Raw genomic sequence first — 14361 nt, 5'->3', positions numbered from 1 at the left:
CCTCAAGCCCTGCCCATCCTACCACCTCCGCACCCCTCCCAGCCCCGTCAAGGAAACGCGAGCGATGCCGCCTCAAGAGGATAAAGTCTTTCGTTTGCCAACACCCGAATATTGTCCTTGGCGTCAGCAAAGGGATTCTGTTTTCCAGAGCGCGATCCCTCATCCGCAGGAAGCTCCTTCTCCTCCGCCTCTCCGCATCCAGGGCGCGCGCCAAAGCCGCCCCGACCTACCGCTAGCGCTGCCCAGCCCGGCCGCACCCTCCGCCCGACTAGACCCCGCCCCCGCGGCTTTCCAGTAACCGGCGCCGGGCCGGGGGCGCCGAGGCGAGCGCGGCTTTTCTCCGCGCCCGGCGGCGGCCGGGGCCCGCGCGCGCGAGCGGCCGTCCCCGGAGCGCCCGGCTCCCCGGAGCGCGGCTCGGCGCTGCCTAACGGGGCAAGTCGCATGCGCAGCGGGCAGCGCCGGGGAAAGCGAGAGTGAGGGGCGGGGCCAGCGCCGGGCCCGGGCTGCCGTCGAAGCCCGCGGGGGTCACCGACGACGCATGCGCCGAGCGGCAGCGCAATCACAGACTGGACTGGCGGCGGCCGGCCTCAGAGAGGAAACCCCCGAGCGCGGGAGCGCCGAGAGATCTGGCGGCCGACGCGTGCGCGCTCCCGGTGAGTGGCGCCCCGCCGGGTGGGCCCGGGTTTGACGTTTGCCGGTAGGCTCGCCCCGGCGGCGCATGCGTGCTCCCGATGCCGGTGGAGGAGGGGAAGGGAAGGGAGGGGGAGGAGGAGCGGGCGGCTTAGCGGTGAATTTTGGGGGGGTGGGCGGGGGGCGCAACTCAGCCCTCGGTGCGGCTGGTGCTGGGAGCTGCGCTTCTCCCGCGCGCGGCCGGGTCCGTGGCTCCGAGTCTCCGCCAGACTCCGGGGTGGGGGAGAGAAGAAGCCCGAGCCGCCGCCAGCCACACGGTGAGGGCGCGGGGAAGGGGTGGGAGCGGGGGGCGGCGTGTGTGGGGCCGGGGGGCGGCGGCCAAGGCAGGGGAAGGCGGGAGCTGAAGCCCAAGTTTTGCCGTCGCCTCAGTGTGTCTTTTCCCGGGAGTTGCGGCGGAGGCCCGCCCTGCCTGGGGGGCCCCTGAGGGCAGCTGGGGTTACCTGCGGGGCAGGGGCCGGGTTGGGGTGCCCGCCGGGGCCGGGTGGCCCAAGCGCGCCCGCGGGCCGGGGCCGGCTCCTGCGCCAGGTTGGCGGGGACCGCCGGCGCCCCGGTGCTGAGAGGGCTTTCGCCGGGGACCCGCTAGGCCTTGTGACCCACTTTATTCCTGTCACAACTCGGGCACGTTTGGAGCGGCGCCCAATGGGGCGCCGGGGCGGCCAGCTCCTCCGGGGAACCCCCGCCCTCGCGGCGCCCGGCCCGCGCGCCGCGGTCTGCGGTCCGAGCGGCGGCTCCTGCCGCCCGTGGGCTGGTTCCGTTAGTGGCCGCGGTTCCGGGGCTCGGTCCCTGCGGAGCGCGCGGCTCGGCGCGTCCGGCCCCGGCCGAGCGCGGGTTCGAGGGCCGGCGGCGCCGGGGCTGCCTCCTGCAATCCGTCCTGTCCTCGCGGCGGCTGCCTCCTGCAGATCCTTCGCCGCCGGCGAGCTGCAGTCCAGCCGACTCGGGCGCCCTGGCCCTCGGCGTGTCATTTCCAACACGTAGCGCCGCAGAGCGTGTGTTCAGGGAGTGTTTTCTTCGCCCGTGCAGAAATCGTCCTGTTAACCATAATAGTAGGATCTTGAAAGAGCGACGCCTCGGCCTCTGACCCGACACATGAAAGATAAGATCAGGTTGTGGTTTCTCACTATTAGGATGTCATGCTAGACGGCTTTAAGGCTTTGCAGCCTTTAAAAAAAAATGTTTTCTTTTGCAGTGAAAGAGAAGCACCAGAAGTAAAGAAACTTTTACAGTCATTCTTGATTTGACTGTTAACGCTGATCCCCCAAGGCAAAGTAAAGGTAAATTCACCTGGAAGTTGCTTACTAATTTGGAGGTTTATGTTTAAGTGATGAAGGGGAGGAAACTGTGGCATGTTTTCCCTTTACCTGTTGAAAAACGTTTTAGGACTAGCATAATTTAGATAAGAGATTTGGCTGTTAAAGCTGATCCCCCAAGTCAAAGTAAATTCACCTGGAAGTTGCTTACTAATTTGGAGATTTATGTTTAAGTGATGAAGGGGAGGAAACTGTGGCATGTTTTCCCTTTACCTGTTGAAAAACGTTTTAGGACTAGTGTAATTTAGATAAGTGAGTTGCTTTCGCCCAAAGTTTTCCCTTTGGTCGCTTGAAATCTGGTTTAAAATCACCTTGAGGGAAGAAAACACACTCGGTGCTAAGTAGTTGACCAAACAGGATGCCATTAAACGTGAGTCTGAAGATGACAGATGAAAATTGTGGCGGAACTAGTGACCTGGTATTGACATGGCTCGAACTCCATAATATGTTAAAAAGTGAAGAAAGGGTGTGAATGATGCGCTACTTCATGTTAAGGGCAGAGGGGTGGAAAAAGAATGTAAACTTGTGTGTGCTGGTTTTTATTTAAAGAAACTTGGGGAGGATAAGGAAAACCAATAGCCATGGAGGAGAGAAGTGGTCTGATGATGTGATGGCGGGAAAGGAGATTATACACGGTGTTGATATTTAAATTTTTGTGTGTGACTAGATTATGGATTCAACAAACTACATTAAACAAAATCCTGTTCAAAAATCTGTTACGTGGTTTTGTCTGTCTTCTGTCTCTGTTCCCTAATTTATGATGATTTTGGCTATTTTCACAATGATCTCAAATTTTTTTGAAAAAATAAAGTAAAACTTAGGATAAATTTGTCTGCTTTTTAAGATGCTGAAGTCACAGACAAATTTAATTCTTAATGTTTAGTCGTATTTTGCTTTGCTAAGATTACATCTTTATTTGACATTTTGGATGGGTTATGCGGGTTTGTAGTACAGTTGGTGACCCCTTTTTTTCTTACTGCAGGAGTCATAAGTTGTATAAAATATTGCTATCATGCTTTTCAACCCTCAAGTTGTCATGACAAACAGTTGGGGAATTGGAATGATAGAATTGGTTATCCAGGTAGTTATATTTTCAGATTGGGTAGCTTTTTTCTCTTAAGGAAATTAGACAGGGTCTCCCCTGGTGGTGCAGCAGTTGAGTGCTGGGCTGCCAGGCTGTCCGGCAGCCTCTGCAGTGCCAGTTGGTTCCCCTGCCGCCGGTGAGGGTCCCACCAAAAAAAAAAAAAAGGAAATTACACAGTAATCCCAGTGAAATGTACGTTGTTACATGTATAGATAGAATTTTTCATAAGAACCATGTATTATGTATTTGGTTCTTAGGAAAAATAAGTATTGAGGCAATGTTCTGTTGGTAACAAAAACTAAAAACTTTTTTTTATGAATTATGGATTGCTGTAAACATGGTATTCAGATATTTTCAGCTCTGCCAGACTAACCTTTTAAATGAGGTTAAAATTGAAAAGGGGATATAATTTTGGGGATAGGCTATTCAGACTCCCTCTAGTGGTGACTAATACTGTATAATCAAAGTAGTGAATATTGCAGTTGGTGACATTTATTGGGCCATTTTTTGTTCCATTCTAGGTATTTTTGTATTGTAGGATAGAATAATTGTAGATCTCTGTTTGACCTATTGGTATCTTACTACCATCTTCTGCAAAATGGCATATATTTTTCATTTGAACTCCATGTAGATAGGTTCAATCTTTTGAAAAATGAAATCACATTTCAAAATTTTACTTACCACTTTGTTTTTAAAATTACATAAGTAAATTTGTGAACATAAAATTTAAACAATGCAATGTATATATAGTAAATGAAAATTCCTTCATGTACTTCCACTCCTCACATCCCTCCCAGAGATAACTGCTGTTTACACTGTTGTCTGACCGTTTAGATCTTTTTCTTTCTTTTTTAAAAATTTTATATTAATTTACAGATACTGAATTTTGAATTGTTTTTAACTGATCATCTGCTCTGTCAGTTTGCCTATACTGTTACTATCCACAGGAGGGGGAAATAATCTGGAGAAAGTTAGAAAGCTTAACATGTGGTATACAACTTAGGATAATACTTTGCACTTTGAGGGGCCAGTTAGATTTGGGGGCATTTGTAGAGTTTGCAATGAGATCATACTGGTGGTGAGCTTTGCCTGGTGTAGATTGAATTCAGGGTAAGGACTTGGATTCAGTGGATTTTATAGTCCACATTCTAGGGTTTTCCTTTGGATTTTGACCTTATCAATGACTCACAGGTAAAACTTAGAATTTATTCTCCTGTACCTGCAAACTACTGGAAAGCCCCCTAAATTATCACATCACGTCTCTCTAGGTCCCCTGAAGTGAACCTGGGCAGGCTCTGTCCTTAACTGACTTGGGTGGAATATGACCTTTGAAGGGGAAAGGGGGGAAGGCCCTTTGGTCTGGTTTCTGCTTAACAGACAGCAGACAAGGAGCATTCATCCCATCTGCACCCCTTGCCATCTCCCCACCTGCAGAGAGAACGTTACTTTTCTGATATGCCCAGAAGGTTTTATTTATTTAACCGAAGCTGCAAAGAATTACCAGCCCTTAATTCTTTTTCAGTGATAGTCTGCAGAATGTTCACAGTATTAATCAAGACTCTTTACTAAGCTATGTGAAATAGAGAGAAAGATGCTGTATAATTAACTCTGTCCCTAAGAGGGTTTAAAATCTGGTGTGGTTGAAAGAGAATGTATGTGATGATTATAACACAAGATAGGAAATGACTGTAGAAGAAACAGTAAAGATTTGTAAGAGTGAAACTATTTCCAGCTTTTATTTTTTTGCAGGTATGGGATTTAAAGAGTCAGTATACATATAAATGTTTTAAATAGTTGAAAACAAACTTAGAAAGCTCAAGTCTTAACTCTATCCCACTAGAAAGAGGCATTTGATACTTTATCTAACAATTATAATACATCAGTCTCTTAGATTTCGAGATTGTTAGAAATATTACATTAGGAAATATAATTCTGTTAGTTAACTATTATCTGCCATCTATATGTCAGGCAGTGTTAGTATTAAAAGTAAATTGTTTCTTCCTATCTCATTTCCTTTTCTCAGACTACATATTTAATGTATCCTCTGCCCCATTTTTATTTCTGGTTCTTTGTCAGATATTTATTGCTGTAAATATTTAAACTGTGAAAGCGAACAATCACACTGAAAAATCAAAGCTCACATTACAGCAAAACTACCTATAATAATTTGTGTCTTTTTCCTTTCAGTTCTTTGCAGCTGCATAAAATAAATTTTTAAAGTGTTGTTTCTTATAGGCATTGTACCAATAGACATTATATTTTCTTCTTTCCTGAGTCTCAAATTCTAGATGAAGTACTATGAACTATTTATAGAATATTTTTAAGTGCAAAGCAATATAATTTGTGCTAATTGACTATAATTATTATAATGGCCCTTATATTTATAGGTTGCTTTACAACCATTTGTCAGTCATTTTTATAGCTCTTTTACGTGTAACTTCTATGAATTAGATGGATAAAAGATTCTTGTTTTTCTCCATGTTTCTGATTATGCAAATATTAAATTACCTCGGCTCATCGTAAGTATAGAGTTAACTCTGCATTATTACTTGCTTAAGGTGTGTATTTCACAAAGGTATAATTCTGCTCATTAAGTCTTAGCAATCCACAGAAAAAAATTACTTGTAAAAAATAAATTTTTATGAATTGCTTTTCTCTTTCATAGTATAATATTTAGGATGTGATTTACATTTTAATTCTTAGAAATATTTTCCTTTTTACATTAATAATGTCAAATAATAAGATAAAAATTCCCATTTTTTTCAAAGTTCACATTTAATGTGGTAGCCAAATTTTTAATTCTCACCCAAAAACTTTTTGAATCTGGAAAATGAAAATATAGGTTGATTTGTGTTCAAAGGTTTTACATAAAAAAAAAAAAAATGGGGTTGTACCAGTGAGGGTGAAACCATATACCTAGCTGAGAATTTATCATATGTATTAAAATATGTCTATAATATAGTTTCCTTTCTTTCTTAATTTGTCCTCAGTTATAAAACTATTACATCCCAAATGTAGAAAGCTTGGGCAACAAAGTATAAAATAAATTTAAGTATCGCTGGAAATCCCACCACCCAGAGATGCCATTATTAAGTTTTTGCAGTACCTTCTTGCTGCATTTATTTTGCATTATATTTGCACACTTATAGACACAGTGTTTACACAATGAACTCATAATGCATCCACTGTAGTGCAGACTATTCACTTAATCTTGGACATTTTTATGTCAGTATTTTTCTATGATATTTTAAATAGTTATATAATATCTGTGTTTGTGTAATAATTTATTTACTGGTCTTTCAGGCACTTAAGTTTATAAATTTTTAACTCATTAGTGATACCATCACTTTTAGAAATGACAGTATTAATAATCAGGTAGAATTGATACTTGAAAATAAACTCAGTAGAATATTCTTAAAGAGAATTAAAATTTAGGGGCCTCCCTGGTGGCGCAAGGGGTTAAGCACCGCACTATGAAGCTGTCCACGGCCACTGCACCACAAGTTCAACCCCTGGCCCACCAGGGAGCAACCCACATGGCGCAGCAGACCTCTCCTGACTCGCCCTCTGGTCCTCTCAGCAGTGTATTTCAGTCAGTCTGCCTGTTCTGTTCCTCACTCTGTCTCTGGTGAATCCTCTCACCTCTACATCTCTGGCCTGTACCCCAGCTCTTGTATGCATAAATAAATCTGTTAAAAAAAAAGAATTAAAATTTAGGTAGAATGATACTGAATTTGTATTAATATCCAGATAAAACAAATTGCATGCTTTTCATTGAAAAAATATGCCACGAGACCCATAGAATAAATAATAATGAGGTGAGTCCAAGATTTTTATAATGGTTTATTTTCTTTCTAAGGTATGTTTTACTTTGAATTATTTTAAGCTAACTTTGCATTTCATGAACATAATCATTTGGATAGCAATGCTCTTAACCAAACCTAAGTGGGGTTGCAATCCATGAAGCAGTTCCCACACACAGCTAAAATTTGAATGATTTTTTTTTGTTTTTCCCCATCACCATCCCTTATATCCCCTTGGCCATTTCTCCTTCCCTCTTTACATCACTTTGTTTATTAATGTTCACATGTTTTTGTAAGTATTTTATTTCGTTGATTAATTTGGTTTGTAAATTTCCACTATTTGTCATTCTGACTTGCTTTATTACATTTAATTCTTCAAACTCCTTCTGTTTTGTAAATGGTAGCATTTTATCTTTCCTTATGGCAGAGTAGTATTTCATAGTGTGGATATAGCACATCTTCTCTTTTTTTGTGTGTGCTATAAAGGACAAAATTTAATTCATCATCTTAATTGATGCAAAAAAAAAAATTTCACAGGATTCAACATCTATTTATGATCTTTTTTTTTTTTTTTAAAGCACATCTTCTTGATCCAGTAGTCTATTCATGGGCATTTAGGTTGCGTCCATGTCCTAGCTATTATAAATAGTGCTTCAATAAATGATATAGAGTATTAACATCAAAATAGCAGGAGGAAAAAGACCAATTTAATTATGTATGTACAAAGCTATGGGAAATCTTCAATGACATTAGAATTCCAAAGATAGTGAGGCAGAATGGAGTATATACCCTAAACTAAGGAATTGGTTGGAGCCTTGGGCTTTCCAGAGAGTAAGGGAAGGAAACTCATGTGACAGTGAGGGGGCAATTCACATGATGTAGGGCAAATACTCTGTGACAGATATTTGCCCTGTCAGGTAGATAGGTTATTCAGATAGAAAGGTTATTGTTGGTAAAACCCTAATTCTGGGTAAGGCACCAATTTTCATTCTTCTAGGTAGTTAAAAGTTTCTCTTGAGCCTGTATGGACCTCCCTTGACCTCAGCTGCATGTCAAAGTGGCACATCTTGGGTATGCCTCTCCTGAACACCTTAAGATCAAAGAATTGACATTCAGGATATTTGTAACATTTTATATATTCAACTTGTATAGATATAAGGTATCTACACCCCTTGTAAACTGAGGAGAAAACTGTTATGTTAAACTTTTTTTTCCAGAGAAAATAGGTAAAATTTAATGCAATAATTTTAATGTCTTCTGTTAATTTTTGGAAAGTACACATTTCCTCAGGTTCTAAGAGTATTTTGAGAGTGACTGCTTTTTACTTTTTTTGTCATGAAATTGATATAATGTATTTGAAACTAGAGTTTTTAGATATTTATTATTCTATGTATTCTCAGAGACATAGCCATATTGTTAGAATACCTGGTTTTCGTCTAAATAAAACTTATTTATTGTCTGAAACTTATAACACACACAGCAAGTTACTTCAGCAAGGCCTAATTACTTATAGCATGGTGTAGCAATTAAGGATATAGGGCTCTATAGCTAGCATGCTTACTCAAAATCTGTCTCTATTGCTGGCTGGCTAGCTGATTGTCTGACCTTTGACAAGTGTCACCTCAATTTCTCATCTATAGTATAGAGATAATACCAATTCATATTATGTGAGGATTAAGTGAGATTATATATGCAAAATACGTAGAATAGTAGTTATTATATAGTTGAGTGTTCAATAAATGTTAGCCATATTGCTGCTGTTTTGTTAGTTTCATAGTTTGTACTAAATGTGGTAGGTTGTTTAGAGTTTTGTATTGCTATAGAGAGTTTGGGAGTACTTAACCTTTTCATGTGACTTAGAATAATAAAAAAGTTACAAAAGCATGTTTCCCAGATGTGTGATATTATATATTTCTTTGAAACCCCTTGGTCAAGTAAAAGTTTGATTTATGAAGACAATGATTTCTTCTGTGTTGAAAGTTAGGTTTTATAGTTTAAAAAATACAGAAGAAATAATTTAGGGGAAAAACCCATAAATTAAAGAAGTGTTAGGACTTAAATTATGTTTTACAACTTTAGCTTGTATAGTTCAATAGAAATTTCACAGATTTTTATTAGAAGAAAGAAGAGAAATGACAGAAACATTAGTTAATGGGAAAAACTATTTCTAACTCTTACCTGATTTTTGGTCTGCATCAGAAAAAATTGATATAATATATTTGTAATTATAAACGTGTCTTGGTTTTACCAGTAGTTTACTGTGTGATATAAGTTTACATTGTTTGGTTTCTTTTTAGACTTGATCATGTCCTTTTTTTTCTCTTAGTCTGTTACTTTATTGGAGCTGACCATTAGTAAAATTTGTAATACTTTTTCTTTTGAAAATAATTTTGAAGTTTTGTTAAAAATGAGACTTGCACTGAAAAAGTTAAAGTACCAGCAACCACAAAATGAAAGTATGAAAATTTTCCCTAAAATCTTTGGGATAAGCTCTGTTAAAATTTTTCAGCATTTTCAAAGGTATTTGTGGAGGGGGTGGGTATGTGGGTCTACCCTGTAGATGTCTATGTTCCAGTTTGTTTTATTGCAAGTAGAGTAGGTGCATTTTTATAAACTATTTTCATGTTGCTGGATATACTTGTTTGTGAATAGATTTTCATTATTTTAATCTATTTTGGTCTTTGAGTATTTAGTTCATTTAAGATTATATCTTCTCTTTGAAAATCATTTTTCCCTTTGAGTCCTCTGTTTTGCATTCCTTTTTGTGCTTTTTTGCTTTCTTTTGTGTTAAATCACTTTTCTTTCTTTTTCCTGCTATTAATTTGTTATATGTTCTTTCATTATATCTTTAGTGATTATTCCAAGATTACAATAAGTATACTGATTTATTAGTATAATATAAATTTCTACTTTTACCATTTTCTAATAAAACCTGTTTCTTAGACTTTAACTCCTGCAGACTTTCTGCATTTTTTTTCATTTTATTTATACATATTTTAAACTTGATTAGACATTATTAATATGGTTTTGGACTGTCAGTTTTTGATCCTGTATACCCTTGGTATGGCTCTTCTCTCCTACATTTCTGTGTTTCTCCCTGGGATTATTTTCCTTCTGAATAACAAATAACTATTTACAGTATGTATTTTAATTTGACCTACCTACTGACAGTGCAGTATTGTTTGAATATGTATTAATTTCACTTTTTTTGAATATTTTCACTGGATATAGAATTCTAAATTGATAGTTATTTAAAAAAATGTTTTGTCTTCATGGCCCAGAATTTGATCTCTATTGGTAAATGTTGTATGTGCACTTGAGAAGAATATGTACTTCATCACTGTTGAATGGAATTGTTAGGTAAATGTTAACTAGGTCAAGTTGGTTGATTGTTTTGTTTATATCTTATAATTTTTTATTGAACGCTAGACTTCATGAAATATAAAAGACAGTAAAGCAAACATTACCAAGTGTGTTCTGGCAGAGGGGCCTTAACCTTTTTTTTCACAGCACATAGAAATAGGAGCCAGTCATCTTGATTTATGAGGCAACTGGGTTTCTGTTTTAGTAGTTTGAACATACTCATCCTCTTATTTGGCTTGTTTATAGTTTTTCAATTCAAAGCCTGGTTCTTTCTGCCCTTAGTAATGCCCGAAGTGGGACTTCCACTTTGCCTTTCAGTTTTAAAAATGGGAGATTTTTAAAGCTGGGAGATTTAAAGCTGGGAGATTTCTTGACCTACTAAAGATAGAGCTTCCATATGATCCAGCAATTCCACTCCTAGGTATTTACCCAAATGACACAGAAACATTAATTCCAAAGGGCACCTGCATCCCTATGTTTATAGCAGCACTATTTATAATAGCTAAGCTATGGAAACAACTCAAATGCCCCAAAATAGATGACTGGATCAAGAAGATGTGGTACTTATACACGATGGAATATTACTCAGCAATCAAAAAAGATAAACACATGCAGTTTGCAGTAACGTGGATGGAGCTAGAAGGGATCATGCTCAGCGAAACAAGTCAGAAAGAAAAAGAAAAATGCCAGATGGTCTCACTCATAGCAGGAATTTAGAAAACCTAAATAAGGGACCAGGAAAAAGACTAATTAATACAAAGTAAAAATCAAAATCAAAAAGCAACTATAAACCAGAGACATACTGCAAGCGGGGGAGAGGCGAGGAGAGGAAGGACTAGGATCAAAATAAGGGGGTCGGGTGCAATTGTATGGGGAATATAGTCAAAATGAAAATGCATACATTGTGCAGAAATGAAAAATGATGTAAGAATTATATAAAATAAAGTATTAAAAAAAAATAAGCTGGTGTCTTGCAGGATATACTATCCTTGAGCTTGAGGTCCCTTTGTTTGCCCAGTTTTCTCATTCCAGCCCTGTGGGAGAATCAGATGTTCTCCTGGATTTTTATTTTCTCAGCAGCAATGTTTTACATAGGAGAAAAGCAAATCAGAATGAAGGAGGTGGAGTTTATGAGTGTGCATTGTGGGACTTGGTGGGATTTATCATATTTAAAGTGGGTGGCTAGAGAGATATTTGAGAAATCATTATTGGAACCTGCTGTCCCTAATAATATTATAACAAACACTGTTGGAGGAAAAGGGGGATCTTGATTATGTGTGCTAAGTGTGCTAGTTGCCTCCTATAATAACTAGGAAGTAATAGCACTTAAAATCAACAAGTGTAGCAATAGGCACATAACTAACGGCAGAAAGGTAAATATTAAGAAAGATGTTTTTGGTTGAACCGTAATGATGAGAAAAAGGAGGAAAAAGATATACATCTTAACATAGATTATAATAGAGAACTAATAGTCATGTGAAGAAATAGGGAACTAAGGTCACTATATATAGATATGGTTATAAAGGTATCCATTAATACAAAAATAAAAACCTTATTAAAATAACTAAAATACAAAGAGAAGTTAGTATTAAATGAGATAAAGATGGATACTTTATGATTATAAAGTTTATAAGTTACAATAAAAAGTGTCATATTTGTGCAAAAATATAATAAATAAACAGACAAAAAAAAAGATACTGGAGAATTTTTCAAAAAAGCCTTACTCTGGAGCCTCCCCTGTGGCACAGTGGATGAGTGCTGGGTTGCGAAGCTGCCTGTAGCCTCTGCAGCGTGGTTTCAATCCCTGGCTGCTCCCAGCCATCGGAGGAGGGTCCCACATGGCGCGCAGACCTCTCCTGCTGCCCGCTGCTCCCCTCAGCAGTGTACTTCGGTCCTTCTGCCTGCTCTGATCCCTGCTCTGGCTCTGGTGAATTCTCTCGCCCTCCTGCACGTCTGACTGTACCCAGTGCTTGTATAAATAAAAAATAAATAAATCTTTTAAAAAAAAAAAAAAAGCCTTACTCTGACAGAAGACCTTAATGGTTCCCGCTTAGATTTTTATATAGTAGTTTCTTATTTAAAAAACAAGTGAAAAACCTGCTTGTTTTATTCCCTTGCATAAAATGAAAAAAAACCCACACAAAACACTGTGCACTTTAGATTTATTTGATTACAATTAATTTATACTGAAAATATACTGAGTTTGGTTTGTTCCCCTTTGTTGAGGATTTTTGTGTCATTGTTCATTAGGGATATTGGTCTGTAGTTTGCTTTTATGTCTTTTTTTTCCGGTTTTGCTGTCAGCATAATGCTGGCCTGATAACAATGAGTTGGGAGCTGTTCCCTCCTCTTTAATTTTGTGGAAGTGTTGAGGAGGATTGGTGTTAATTCCTCTTTAAATGTTTTCGTGGAATTTTTCTGTGAAGCCATCTGGTCCCCAGGCTTTTCTTTTTTGTAATCTGCTTTTATTTCTTGATTATTTACTTCCAATTATGACTGTCTGCTAAGGAAATTGAGGATTTAGTTTACTTACACTCTCCTCTGTCTCCTTTTTTCTTCATTCCAAATTTTAAATCATATTACTTTATTTAGTTCTTTTAGTAACTTAATGAAACAAATGTAAAATAAAATACTTAAATTCCTTGAACATTGTCTTTTAAGTCCCTCTTATGTAGCTAAGGATAGTAGCACCTTTGTCCATTTTTCTATTTTGTCTTTCCTGCTCCCTCACTTCCATTTTCACCTTTTCTTTTGTGTTTGACCAGATTGTTAACATTTACATTCTGTTCTGTAATGAAAATTAAAATGTTCAAACTTGTCAATAGAGTGATTCTAAAAGCTGAACAGTATAAACTGCAATTAATCATTGACCTAATGTTAATTTTTCTTTTCAATGGGTCTGGAGTTCTAATGCTCATATAACTCAAAAGTATTTGATATCATGATAAGGTTTTCTGATCTTCAGTTACAGTTCACAAGTTTTTCAAAATCATGCTTTTGCTTTATATTGTTTATCTCCCTCCACCCGTGTGATCTCTAATTACCTTTTTTCCTTGATAGAGATATTCTCAAATGTTTCTTGTTTGGATCATAATATCTGCTATATATTGGATGGAATTCTCATTTCCTGGAGATAGCTCTTTCAGAGCACTCCTACTTCCTGCGTGAGTCTTGTTGGGTTGGAAGCCTGTTGTTAATCTGTCATTCTGAGATACTCCTTTTTGCATTTCTGCATTAGATTTGCTGTTTCTCAGATCTTCTGTTTTCTCTTTGCATTCTCGCCCTTTTTGCTAAAATGTGGTCTGAATTAACATCATTATACAGGGTACTCAAAATGTAAATGTTCTAAATTTCTCGCATGTCTGAAAATAGTTTTGGGGTGGCTCATAATTGCTTGATAGTTTGGCTGGATGTAGAGATTTGGAGTCACATTAATTTTCCCTTGGCACTTAAGAGTTTTACACTCTTCTGTAGAAATTTAATGATACTGTCAGTCTTGTTATTTTCCTAAATGTCCCTTTACTTTTCTCTTGGGAAGCTTCAGTACCTTATCTTTGTCCTTGTAATTCTGGAATTGTTAGTTATGTGTCTAGATATGAGTGTTTTTGTCTTTCTGACTAGACTCCAGGTCCTTTCAATTGAAATGTAAATGTCTTCCTCCAGGTATGGGAAATGCCCTTTTATTTTTTCTTGGGTAGTATTTCTTGGTTTTTTTGTGTTTTCGTACTTTGACATTTTGGAATGCTCCTCAACTGCTGCTTTCTGGATTGATCCTTATGTCTTTTTCTTTTTTTCTTTTTCCTGCTTAGAAGAACTGAGGGGTAGGCCACAGGTGTGAGGGGTGAGAGGACTGACCAGAATGGGGAGCAGAACAGGCGGATCTACTGAAATACACTGCTGAGGGGAGCAGGGGGTGAGACAGGAGAGGTCTGCTATGCCATGTGGGTTGCTCCTTGGCTGGGATCAAACTCAGTCTATAGAGGTGATAGTGCTACCAGGACTTAACCCCTAGGCTACCAGGGAGACCCCCTTTTGTCAATTCTTATGTTTTCTATCTTTGCCTTTTTATTTTGTATTCTAATAGATTAAGTTTACATTCTTGTTTTTCTATGAA

At 39.0% G+C, this 14361-nt stretch overlaps 1 protein-coding gene across 5 annotated transcripts in view; it reads left to right on the top strand.

The window, feature by feature from the left end:
- Window positions 1-559: 559 nt before the first annotated feature.
- The window catches only part of CLOCK (clock circadian regulator), a 93035-nt gene continuing 79233 nt past the window's right edge, over window positions 560-14361 (top strand). For 3 of the 5 annotated variants that reach the window (XM_037530635.2, XM_037530634.2, XM_037530637.2), the window contains exons 1-2: window positions 832-947; window positions 1877-1961. The gene's annotated coding sequence lies outside the window, so the exon portion shown is untranslated. Of the gene's footprint in view, window positions 654-831; window positions 948-1591; window positions 1794-1876; window positions 1962-14361 lie in introns of those variants that run through there. The other 2 variants (XM_054688251.1, XM_054688252.1) reach the window with 2 other exon arrangements.

This window comes from Talpa occidentalis, unplaced genomic scaffold, assembly GCF_014898055.3.
Source record: "Talpa occidentalis isolate TD23 unplaced genomic scaffold, MPIMG_talOcc4v2.1 talOcc4.6, whole genome shotgun sequence".
NCBI classification, from domain to species: domain Eukaryota; kingdom Metazoa; phylum Chordata; class Mammalia; order Eulipotyphla; family Talpidae; genus Talpa; species Talpa occidentalis.
This window is presented reverse-complemented; position numbering and strand designations above follow the sequence as displayed.